The sequence below is a fragment of the Citrus sinensis genome, chromosome 5 (assembly GCF_022201045.2).
Source record: "Citrus sinensis cultivar Valencia sweet orange chromosome 5, DVS_A1.0, whole genome shotgun sequence".
Lineage (NCBI taxonomy): Eukaryota > Viridiplantae > Streptophyta > Magnoliopsida > Sapindales > Rutaceae > Citrus > Citrus sinensis.
The window spans coordinates 27,609,419-27,622,072 of NC_068560.1; the positions used below are offsets into that span (position 1 = coordinate 27,609,419).

Consider the following 12,654-nt stretch of genomic DNA (forward strand, 5'->3'; position numbering starts at 1 on the left):
GGTTGAGGTTAATTAGCATATTCTTCTGCTTTGTTACTTTGGCTTTGAGTGGGGATTGCTTACTATATTCTTTAAACCATTACCCCAATCACAAGTCCTAATTCATTTGGCTTTTAAGCTGTGTAATGACTTTTCAAGGCTCACTTACTAAATCGCATTGATCAATTTTGCCTTGGATTTGGTTTGCAGGGGTGATTCGCGAATGTCCTGTCCTGCTTTAAATGAAAGTTTACAGAAAGGGAACAAGAGCAGACTGGCCTACTGTCTCAATTCATAACTTTCACGGGATCAGGAGAAGTCTTTTAGGAGGCCTCAAACGGCTGCATATACCATCACCTCCAGGTAATCTGTTCTACTGTTCAGTTTTAGTTCCTTTTTCAACCTTGTCTGATGGATGACCAAAAAGGCATTGTGTTCACAAGGGTGTAAATGGGCCAACTCAGACCGAAAGGCTAGCATAGCATAGGGCTGTTGCCTGTACTGGAAACTGGGCTGGCTTGGTTTCGTTTGCTATAATGCTTTTGGTAATCTCAGAACAAGAACAACTGGAATCTACTTATGTAATACCCCACACCCGATTATTTTTGACTCTCCACCTATATAAATTGAGCGCGATTAAAAGTTCGAGTAGTCGGATGTATTTTCATCACGGGACCGGTATAAGTTTAATTTGTATCAAGTTTAAGTGGAAAAAAAAAAAAGAGAAAGAAAAAGAAATCGGGTTTTATATATGGAAATGGGGGAAACTGTTTTTGATTTACAAAGAAAGAGGGAGAAGGCACGAGAGAGAGAGAGAGAGTGTTTGACCCGGTTTGACCCGCAACCCGACCCGGAACCCGCGACTGTGACCCGGAATTTTCTCTCGATTCCGGCCACCTTACCGGCCGTGCTTGGTACCGATCTGAAGCTTGGAAGCCGACCGACCTATCCCCGCTGTCCTCGTCGCCGGAAACTGACCAGAACGCCGGCGATTGGAGCTCGAAAACTCGCGGCCAAGACCCGTTTTTGCCGCCGTCGATTTCGCCGGAGTTTGGGCACACTTCCAGCTGGGTTCTACTCCTCACGTCATCAGCATCATTTTCCGACTGATCACGACCACCAGGGACGCCGTCGTTGCTGCAAACGATCACCGGAAACGTGCGGATTTTGGAGCTTCGATCCGCCGCCGGCAACGCGCGTGGGAGGTCACGACCACCACCGTTGGACTCACCGAGGTCTGAGCTATCAGACCTGAGCTTCCTGTCGTTGTTGACTGAAGTCCGGTCACCGTTGACCGGCAAGGGTATTTCGGTAATTTCACAGTCTAAGGGCAAATTTGTAATTTCAGATTTTGTGGGTATTTTGGTAATTGCTGAAATTGAGGATAAAGTTGGTAATTTATGATTTTGAGGTTAATTTGGTAAACTTGATATGAGGATATTTTGGTAATATTGAATTCAAGGGCAATTCGGTAAATTCATAAAACTTGAGGGTGAATTTGTAATTTGTGGAATCAATGGATAATTTGGTAATTTTAGGTTAGGGCAATGAAGTAATTTGAGATTTCGAAGGTACTTCGGTAATTTAAGTCGTTAAGGACATTTTGGTAATTTTACGCTCCGAGGGTAATTTCGTAATTTTCTGGCATTGTGGTTATTTATGTAATCTGAATTGAGAACAATTTAGTAATTAAAGATTCAGAGGATAATTTGGTAAAATAATGGTGATGGGGGCATTTTGGTAATTTTGGCATGTAGGGGTATTTCGGTAATTTTGTGCATGCGGGAATAGTTTATTGTTGATAGATATTCGTTTCGAGATTTATTATATAAAATTGGTTGTATTTCAAGTTTACGGAGAATGATTATGGCGTTTCCTTGATTAGGAGGATCCGCGAACGAGAATCAACCCGCAGACGTTGTCGACACCGAGTCTGGACATTGTCACTGTGAGTGGAATATACGAAACATATTTTTAGAGTTAATTATGATAGTAAAGCATGTTTGCGGAATAAGTATTTTAAATGTTCTGATTTAATAATTTCTTGAAATGGATTTAATGTGATTTCCTCGAAATGGATTTTATTCACGTGTTGATATTATATTAAAATGTTTGGTTAATGATTTTGCGTATCGATTTTGAATAAAGAGTGATATTATTTGAAAGCTAAGAAAAGTGGATTCAAATGTGGTATGGTTTAAAATATGGTAAAGAGGTATGTGAATATGAGTACAATGATTGTTTTTGAAATCATTAGACAGTACCCTTCCCCTCCAGATACAGTGATATAAATGATATGAGATGAGAGGCCTTTGGGGCCCGTCTGAACACACATAGAGGCTTTGGGCCGTGTGTTTGGGCGCTTTTGTCTTTGGGGCATATGCATGCGGTATGATTATTACAATGATACAGATATTGAGATACAGTGATACAGATATGGGCTACAGACAGTTATTGAGATACAGTGATACATATATGGGATACAGATTAGTTATTGAGATACAGTGATACAGATATGGACTGCAGATCAGTTATTGAGATACAGAGATACATTGATACAGACATGAGATACAGATAGTTGAGATACATATGAGATACAGGCCTTTGGGGCCCGTCTGAGTACACACAGAGGCTTTGGGCCGTGTGCTTGGGCGCTTTTGTCCTTTGGGGACTAGATTATGCATGCAGAGATATGATGAGATATGAGATGGTATTTCCCTGTCTATCTGTGTAGCTCCGGGGCGTGACGTTACCCAGATAGTACGTCATTGCCCGTCCGTTGAGGTCCGGATATGACGAGATTATTTCCCTGGGTACTTGTTTGATGATAGTTTTGGTATTCAGTACTTGATAAGTATTACATTTTCATCGATTTTATGCAGATTTATGTAATATAGTATTTCAGTGACTGATTTGAGTTAAATAAGTTTATATAAGTTCTTATGATATTCTAATGAAATTGATTTGAGAAATTGATTTGAGAAAGATTAATCATTTTAAAAGAATTGATTTTCCAAAATTACTATCCACTCATTGAGTTCACTGAGTTTTATACTCATTCCGTTTTTATTATATTTTCTCTCCCCCCCCCTCCACAGGAGATTTGCAGGTACATCAGTCGACCCAGTATTGAATGTTAGTTTTGAAATTGTGGCCACGTGATGGTGCTAGGAGTCGTGGATTTAATACTGTGATTTTTGGGATATTGCGAGTTGTATTTATTTATTATATTTTGTAATTAAGGATAACCATTGTATTTTAATATTAGAATGATTTGGGTGGTATTTGGTATGTTGACTTGAGAAGTCGGTTGTGGAGGATGGAAGAATATTGAATTATTTTGGGAGTATTGTTTTGTAAATTGCAGGATTGGGGATGTTGTATTTATAAGGGAGATTTTGCCAAAATTTTTATAGAATTCTTAGATATCGTAAATAGTATCGATTCGATTTTACGAGTTTAGATAGACTCGCCCTGGGGGTGCGGGGCGGGTCGTTTCAACTTAAGAAGTACAAAATGTTTTATGTCATTGTCAAGAGTTTTAAAAATGTAGATAATTTTTTAACAACTGGAATCTACTTATTTTAAAAATGTAGATAATTTTCTGTCTAAAAAAGTGAAGACGTTGAATGAGAGTGAAAACAAATATCATAATGAAAAAAATTTAACAAACTAAGTTTTTTTAATCATTATATATTTTTTTGCTATTGTAAATTTTTTATTTTATAAACATGAGATAAAATATATATATTTAGAGAATATCAAAGTTCTTTAAAAATTACTAAAATACTATATTACCATCATAGAAAAAAAACAAACGATTAAATAATTGAAAAATTGTATTATAAAGTAAATAGGTTTTTTATTTTCTTATTGTGCAAGTAGGATTATGGGATTCATTTGAAGAATAAAAATAAAAAAACATCAATTATCTATTTTCCACTTTTCTTCTGTTGGAAAATTAGAACAAATCATTCTCTATTAGAATTAAATACAATTTAAAAACAGGTTATCCAAACAAATTTTAGATTGCTTCATTATTAAAAAACAAAAAACACCAAGACAAAAACAATACCAAACGCACCTTAAAATTCAAATATTATTAAGATTTAATAATCAAATTGGTTAGTTTAATAACAATAGCCATAACTTCTTTTGAAATGAAATATTTGTAAATTGGAATTTTGCGTGCAGTATAAGTATTGGAAGAATATGGCAGCATTTTCACCACGTTATTAGCTCCTTCATTTCCTTCAGCATTAATTGCCATTGCAAAAATGTAATTAGAAAAAGCACACGTGTCAAGATTTACTCGGTGGAGTAGTAGTCTTCATCCCTTAATTGGCCACCGCTGTCTGCCACTACATATGAATAGTGAAAATTACAAAGTTACAAAGTTACAAAGTTTTTGGTGATAATTAGAAGATATTAGCAGTCTTAAGTATCATCTAAGAATACTAAATGAAAAAGTTTTTTGGTGGGTTATGGGAAAAAAATAAATACCTTCTAAGTTTGAAAATTATTGATGGTTTTCGTTTGAAGAAAAATATTTGAACTGCAGGCAACTTCCAAGAATCTTCAAGTTATTATTGTGCTCCATCAAAAAGAAAATTAAGCACTGTTTGTTAAAACGTTCAAATCACTTGACAATGAATCTGAAAATCACACGTTAAACTTTGGGTTATTTTCAGGGACCTCCCCTGAGGTTTAGTGTATTGACAGTCAGATAGAAAGTATTCATATAATTACAGGGACCTCCCCTGACGTTAGTATTCCGTTAAGTGGGCCGTCAGTTGACTGTTGAAATTGCAAAAATGCCCTTGCTGCCAAAATATATTTTTAACAGAGGAGGTTGCTCTCTTAACATAGCCTTATTAGCATTCATTTCTGATCCTTTGTTCTCTTAAATCAAAACTATATAACACCATGACTAACCTGATTTAATCATAATATCATCACCAACCTTAGATCAGAACTATATAAAACAACATATCATTACACACACTTAGCTCCAAGTAGTTCGTACCTAGAACAATCGCTTTATGCATGCATATAAAGCAGTTTTGCTCATAGCATATTGTATTATTGGAACCCCTATTAACTCAAACACAAGCTCTTTGCCAAAAATTAAAACCAACTAAAAAATGCAATCGTGAGCGCTTTTATCTTTTTGCAATGGTTGGTTGAATCAGACCAAAGCGCTTTCTGAGATCAAGAAAAGCATTTGGACAACTTCTGCCATAAGCACTTTTAGGAAAAGACGTTTCTGGGGGAAAAATATATATATAGTTAAAAGTGTTTTCAAGAAAAGCACTTAATTGATAATTCTCCAGAAAGCAATTTCAGGTGCTTTTGCAGTATGCACCTTAAATCAAAACTGCTAGTACTAGCGGTTGAACACCAACCTCAAACAATGCATCAGGAACAACTCTATAAGCTAAATTATTCTAATCCGTAATTCTGAAATTAATATTAAATTCTCATTTGAAAACAAATTTAAAAAAAAATCATGAATTAAGAAATAACCTGAACAAAAAGCTCGAGATCTTTGCCAATTGACACAAGATCTAAGTTCTGATCAAAGCAATGCACATATACACGACTGCCCGAACTGCCGGCGTAAAAAATAACAGCGTAACTCTTGGAGAGCTTCAAACTGGGGGAAAACTTGCGGCTAAGACCGTAATCCATAACGGCATCGGAGGAGGGGGCACGGCCGGGCATGAGAAACAAGATGACGACAATCAACATGACGGGGATGGAAATGACGAGTAGAACGTTGCGGTAACACTGGATCTTGTCGAAGAAGGAGTCGTGCTGGCGATTGTGAGGCCGCTTAATCATTTTTTCCGAGGAGCTCGGCAGCGGCGGGAACCAATTTCTGGTCCAATAATTTCAAGATCCCGCATAGATCTCCGTCAACTCGACCTCGATCTTCGATCTGTACTCCTGGTTGTCGTGTGACTCCTCCTTCTGCTCGATGGAGGACACGAAGCGCGGCGTGCGCCAATGACGTTTTTGTAGGCAACGGAGAGGAGGTTGCGCTCCTCGACAGTGAGTTCCTCACCGGTCGAGGCGGAGGTGACGACTTTTTCCATGTATTGGACCATCTCCTTGTACCGCTCGCTTCCTCCGCAAGTTTCGCCATGTATACGTTTTCTTTCCGTGGTGAAGGGCTGTCATTGCTCCGTTCAGTTTTCAGCTGTGTTTGTTTGAATTTTGTTTTTTTTTAAATTTTAAATTGATTTTTACGTATTTACCCTTTATTATAACGTTATACGTATTTTTGTATTAACATCAGAGGAGGTCCCTGTAATTATATGAATACTTTCTATCTGACTGTCAATACACCAAACCTCAGGGGAGGTCCCTGAAAATAACTCATTAAACTTTAGTCTTCTACGCGGAATAATTAGAAATACAGAGGATGCATGGGTCCATGAATTATTATAACTTTGATAGTATTCACGCGTTGCAATTATATGGTAGTTCACAATGACAATCAACCCATAGTTCTCATATTTAGATGCCATGAATAGAACAAACAAAAGGTTTTGTCTTTTTTCAGCAATGCAATTTTTACTTTTTATTTTCGTTTTTTTATATTTATGTCACTTTATTACAGATTGATTTTTTTTAAAGTTTATATTAAATTTTGAAATGATTAGAAATAGAAAAATATGTGAATATCTAGCTCTAGATTGATCATTTTATACGTAATGAGAAATAACTGATGATGAATTGTCATCTATTATTGTTGAAACACTAGTAGAAAAGATTATTTGATTTTTCACACTTCACAATCAAATTTAGAGATTAAACTCTAAACTCCCACTATCAGAAATCTGCTAAAATGACAAAATCTAAATAAAGCGGTTCGATATGAATCTTAGAATATTATGTGGCAGCGTTTTCAGAGTTTAATTGTATGTTCATTCTCTCCTTTCAACTAATTATGTAAACGAGTCAAATTTCTAAGCTAATAATACACGTATAATTATCTAACAACTTGTTCAATTATTTAAAAAGAGATCATAGAAAACTTTGTCAAGTTCATATACTGCGTGAATCGCCGATGTAGGACCTAACAATATATTATTTCGTGTCCACAACTGTATGTCATTTTCACTCTTTGCTATTATTAAAAAAAATAGTAATAATAATAACAGCAGCTTCTTTCAAAAGGGCTGAAATGAAATATTTCTAAATCGGAATTTTGCTTGCAGTACTATAAGAATTGAAAGAATACGGCTGCATTTTCACCACATTATTAGCTCCTTCATTTCTTTCAGCATTAATTACTGTTGCTAAAACTCTTCTCTCTCTCTTTTTCCTCTTTCACCATGGTTGTTGATGCGATCATTTCCCCTCTCTTGCAGCAGCTGACTGCCATGGCAGCTCAAGAGACAAAGGAACAGGTGAAGCTGGTAATGGGTGTCGGAAAGGAAGTGAAGAAGCTGAATAGCAATCTCCGAGCCATTCAAGCTGTGCTCCATGATGCAGAGAATAGGCAAGTAAAGGAGGAAACTGTCAGACTCTGGCTCGATCAACTCAGAGACGCATGTTACGACATTGAAGATGTGTTGGGTGAGTGGAACACTGCAAGGCTCAAACTGCAAATCGATATGATCACGAGAATGATGCTCTCGATCCTAACAAGAAGGTATGTTCCTTCTTTCCTACTACCTCTTGCTTTGCCTGCGAACCAATTGTCTTACGTCGTGATATTGATCTGAAGATAAAAGAAATCAATGAAACTCTTGATGATATTGCCAAACAGAAAGACATGTTTGGTTTTGCTGTGAATGTTATTAAGAGTAATGAGAGAGCGGATCAACGAGTACCAACTATCTCCTCAATTGATGAGTCTGATATATTTGGTAGAGAGAAAGAGAAGAACGAACTCGTCAATAGGTTGTTATGTGAGAGTAGTAAAGAACAGAAAGGCCCCTGTATCATCTCACTTGTTGGGATGGGGGGAATAGGCAAAACTACTCTTGCTCAATTTGCCTACAACAGCGGTGATGTCGAAAAGAATTTTGAAAAAAGAATATGGGTCTGTGTGTCAGATCCGTTTGACGAGTTCAGGATCGCTAGAGCAATCATTGAGGCTCTAACAGATTCTGCCCCTAATGTTGGTGAGTTTCAATCTCTCATGCAATATTTTGAAAAACATGTTGCCGGGAAGAAATTTCTTCTTGTCTTAGACGACGTGTGGAACGAAGATTACTCTAAATGGGAACCATTCTACAACTGTTTAAAGAGTGGTTTCCATGGAAGTAAAATTTTAATTACGACACGTAAAGAAACAGTTGCCCGTATTACGGGATCAATGTTGAGTGTTAGAAAATGCATATTTATAAAGGAGAAAACCGTCATTTTACATTTCAAGTCTTACTAACAACCCTTACTTTTATGTATTTAACCTTCTTGTTATTTAATTACATGTGTTTTATTTTAATTAAGTATTTTATGTATTTTAGGGGCATCATAGTCATTTCACAATAAACGAGAAATCAGATGGCAAAACGGACATCACTTTTGAACTCAGGACGGTCGAAAACCTTAGGAGGAGCATAAAAGGAAAAATGACACTGTTCACTTGTACGGTACTATTCACGTGTACGGTACTGTATACGTTACTGTTCACGACACTGTTCACATAGACGGACCGATGACGTGGCATTGACTGATGAGGTGTCACGATCCTGTTGGACTAAAATTCTTATATACTGTTGATGGTGACGTGGCAGCATATCAGTGGACGAAAAATCTCGCATACGGTGCATGCATCACACAGGATTATTTTCAACCAAACCGCGTTACTGTTCATCCGGGTCAAACCGTGTTACTGTTCAAAGTCGGGTCAAACCGTGTTACTGTTCATCCGCGTGGTCAAACCGTGGACTGTTGACTGATGACGTGGCGCAATCCTGAGCGTCCAAACTGTTTTTAATCCGATGGCCATGATTTACTCCATGTATCTATAAAAAGAGGGCCTCCCCCCCCTAATTTGATATCCCTGAATCCATTTTTGGGATCCATTTTCTGTAATTCCTTCTCTATCTTGTATTTTCTTCGTATTTTAATAAATTTCCATTTTGCCCCTAGTTCAATTATGAGTGGCTAATTTTCTTTCAAGCTTGGGTTGAAGGTGAAGTCTCAACATGTGTCATGGGCTTAATTTGGTAAATTTATTTTCTCTTCCCCTCTAGTTTTTGTGGATGTTTTGACTTCTCGTCGACAAATAATAATAGTCTTGTCTAGATACCGCCTTGGTTACACCGGCTCTCTAGTATAAGGTTATTATTATTTGGCACGATAAGCCCTTAGCACCATATTGATTAGAGCGTGGTTCATGAGGTGTGGATTCCCCCCTCATGATTTAATTGGCATTAATACGGATTATTTAGCCCATGATGCATGTTGATACGGATCCGAATACCCAAGTACGTCATTTCAATAGAATTATCTTCAATTTATTCTCGCCATTGCAATTCCAATTTTAGAATTTATTCTCGCCATTTTAATTTAAGTATTAGCATATTCTAAATCATTTCCACCATAAATCCAACTACCCATTTGCAAAATTAATTCTATATATAATTAAAATCCACCTCCTCGTGGGATCGACACTCGTCACCATTGATCTATACTACAATAGATTCGTGCGCTTGCGAGTACATTAAAATTTGCACAACAAGTTTTTGGCGCCGTTGCCGGGGAGGTAAGTAATTTTAATTCATAGAATTAATTTTTGTGAATAATTTCTTTTATTTGTTTTCTTGTATTCTTTTTTATTAAAAAAAAAAGAAAAAAGTACATCCGCATTTAAAGGTTAGTATTTCTTTTTCTTCTTTAAAATTCTGTAATTTAATTTTCAATTTTTTTTTCTTTGTAATTTCTTATTTTATTAATTTAATTTTTAGTTAATTTATTTCACGTATTTATTTTTGTGTATTTTTATAGAAAGGTTGTAATAGCGCAATAAGGTTAGTATCGTAATTTCTCCCTCTTCTTTATTTTTATTTGTTTTGTTCCCATCTTTATTTTTTGTTTTGTTTACATCTTTATTTTTATTTTATTTATTTTGCATGCATGGTCGTAGGTCATTATTACCTAATCTTGAACCTATAGACCTTGAATTAGAAAAAACACTTCGCACACACAAACACGTTAAAAATAAAATGGATTTACAAGCACCACAGGAGAGGCCATTTAAGGACTATTTTAGTCCCTTAGCTAATTTGAGCACATCATGCATAAGATACCCAAATGTAGCTGCTAGGAGTTTTGAATTAAAACCCAGTGTGCTAAATTGTCTCCCAACATTTTATGGCCTAGAAAATGAGGACCCATATAATCATCTGAATGATTTTCATGCAATTTGTCAAACTTTTAAATATGAAAATTTTTCAGACGATGATGTTAAACTCAGATTATTCCCATTTTCTTTAAAGGATAGAGCTCGTTCATGGTTAAATACTTTACCTGCTAATAGCATTTCATCATGGGAACAAATGGTAACAAAATTTTTGAATAAATATTTCCCAGTGCATAAAACCAACGCTATTCGCAGGGAAATCTCGGAGTTTACCCAGAGAGAGGACGAGCAGTTTTTTGAAACATGGGAGCGATTCAATGGGCTACTCTTGAAGTGTCCACATCATGGGTACGAAAAATGGCACCAATGCCAATACTTTTTGGAGGGATTACTACCAAATGTGCAAGAATGGCTAATGGCAACAAGTGGAGGAGAGCTAATGTCAAAAAGTGCATCAGAAATTTGGGAATTCTTCCAGCGACAAGCAGATAATTCCCAACAACGGAGTCGATCACTCAGGACTACTAGAAGAATTAAAGGAGTGAATGAGGTTCAAATTGGCGAATCAACTTCAGGAATCAAAGAAGTCAAGGAGATGGTTGAAGGTCTTGCTCGACAAATAGCATCGTTATCGACTGCTAAATCAACAGAATCACATGACCATGACTCATACTCAGATCAAGCCAATGCCATAGGTGTAATAAGAAAACCATCGAATTATAACCCATACTCCAACACATATAACCCTGGATGGAGAGACCACCCCAATTTTTCATGGTCTCAAGGATTCCAACAGAATGGACCAGCAGCTCCAGCTCCACCAATGCAACAAATTTCTCAAAATCCCCAAGCCTCTCAGCCACCATTTAGACCATACAATCAGAACCAGAATTACTCTCAGCCCAGACCATGGGAGGATTCATTCCAGAATCTTAAGAATCTTACTCACTCCACGATTGAGCAACAGAACCGCACCATTGATGGACTACGAAATGAGTTGAGAGCAGGCTTTAATTCACAAGCCCAATCAGTTTCAAGCCTCGAGAAGATGGTGGGACAGCTTGCTTCTTCAGTTCAGACCTTGGCAATGACCGTTGAGAAAGGTAAGTTTCCAAGTCAACCAGTGCCTAACCCTAAAGGAGTGCATGAAGCAAGTACCAGTTCACCACAGCAGCATGGAGAGGTCAAAGCCGTCATGACCTTGCGAAAAGGAAAAGAAGTCGACAACAAAGTGGAGATGCCGGTGACAAAAGAAAATCAAATTGTACCTGTGAATGTTGAGGAATCATCACCGGAGGAGAAAGAAGAAACCAACCCACGAGAATATGTTCCGAAAGCTCCATTTCCCCAAAGGTTAGCTAAAGGCAAAAAGGGAAAATCCACAGGTGAGATTCTCGAAATCTTCAAACAGGTAAGTGTTAACATCCCTTTACTTGATGCTATTAAACAAGTTCCATCTTATGCCAAGTTTCTTAAAGACCTTTGTACTAAAAAAAGAAATATGCATGTTCAAAAGAAGGCATTTTTAACAGAAAACGTTAGTTCTATCCTCCAACATAAAATTCCTCTAAAATGCAAAGACCCAGGCTCCCCCACTATCTCATGTAGCATAGGGAACCACACAATTGAGAATGCTTTGTTGGATTTAGGAGCTAGTGTAAATTTGTTGCCTTACTCTGTATTTTTGGAACTTGGACTTGGAGAATTACACCCAACTCCAGTGGTGTTACAGCTTGCAGATCGGTCCACGAAAATACCTCGTGGTATTGTGGAGGACGTGCTTATCCAGGTAGACAAGTTTTATTTTCCTGTTGATTTCATTGTAATTGACACTCAACCAATACAGGATTCAAGGAAGCACATCCCCATTATTCTAGGCCGACCTTTCTTGGCAACTGCGGATGCTCACATTCAATGTAGGACTGGAAATATGCAGTTGTCTTTCGGCAACATGACTATGGAGCTGAACATCTTCAACATTGCCAAACAACCTCACAGTGCAGATGATGGAATTGTTGATGTGGATTTAATTGAAGCATTAGTTGATGATACTTTTGTTTCAAACCTTAGTGATGATCCTTTACAAACATGTTTAACTCACTTTGGTTTGAATTTTGATATTGACAGATCGGTCGATGAGGTCAACGCCCTGCTTGACTCCGCACCATCCTTGGACACTAATAAATGGAAATCAAGAGTTGAACAACTAGCACCATCAGAGAAGCAACTCATTCCATCATCAGAATCACCACCGAAACTCGAGCTCAAACCATTGCCCAACACTTTGGAATATGCGTTTTTGGGAGAAGAAAGCACTCTGCCGGTAATCATCTCATCATCCCTCAATGACG

General features: G+C 37.2%; 1 protein-coding gene and 1 non-coding gene across 2 annotated transcripts in view; one reads left to right on the top strand and one right to left on the bottom strand.

The window, feature by feature from the left end:
- Positions 1 to 12,654, top strand: part of LOC127902526 (putative disease resistance protein RGA4) — a 39,498-nt gene that overhangs the window by 15,498 nt on the left and 11,346 nt on the right. The window lies entirely within an intron of this gene.
- Positions 10,551 to 10,654, bottom strand: LOC127902852 (small nucleolar RNA R71). Its single transcript, XR_008055489.1, has one exon. It is a non-coding gene; the product is annotated as a small nucleolar RNA R71 (small nucleolar RNA).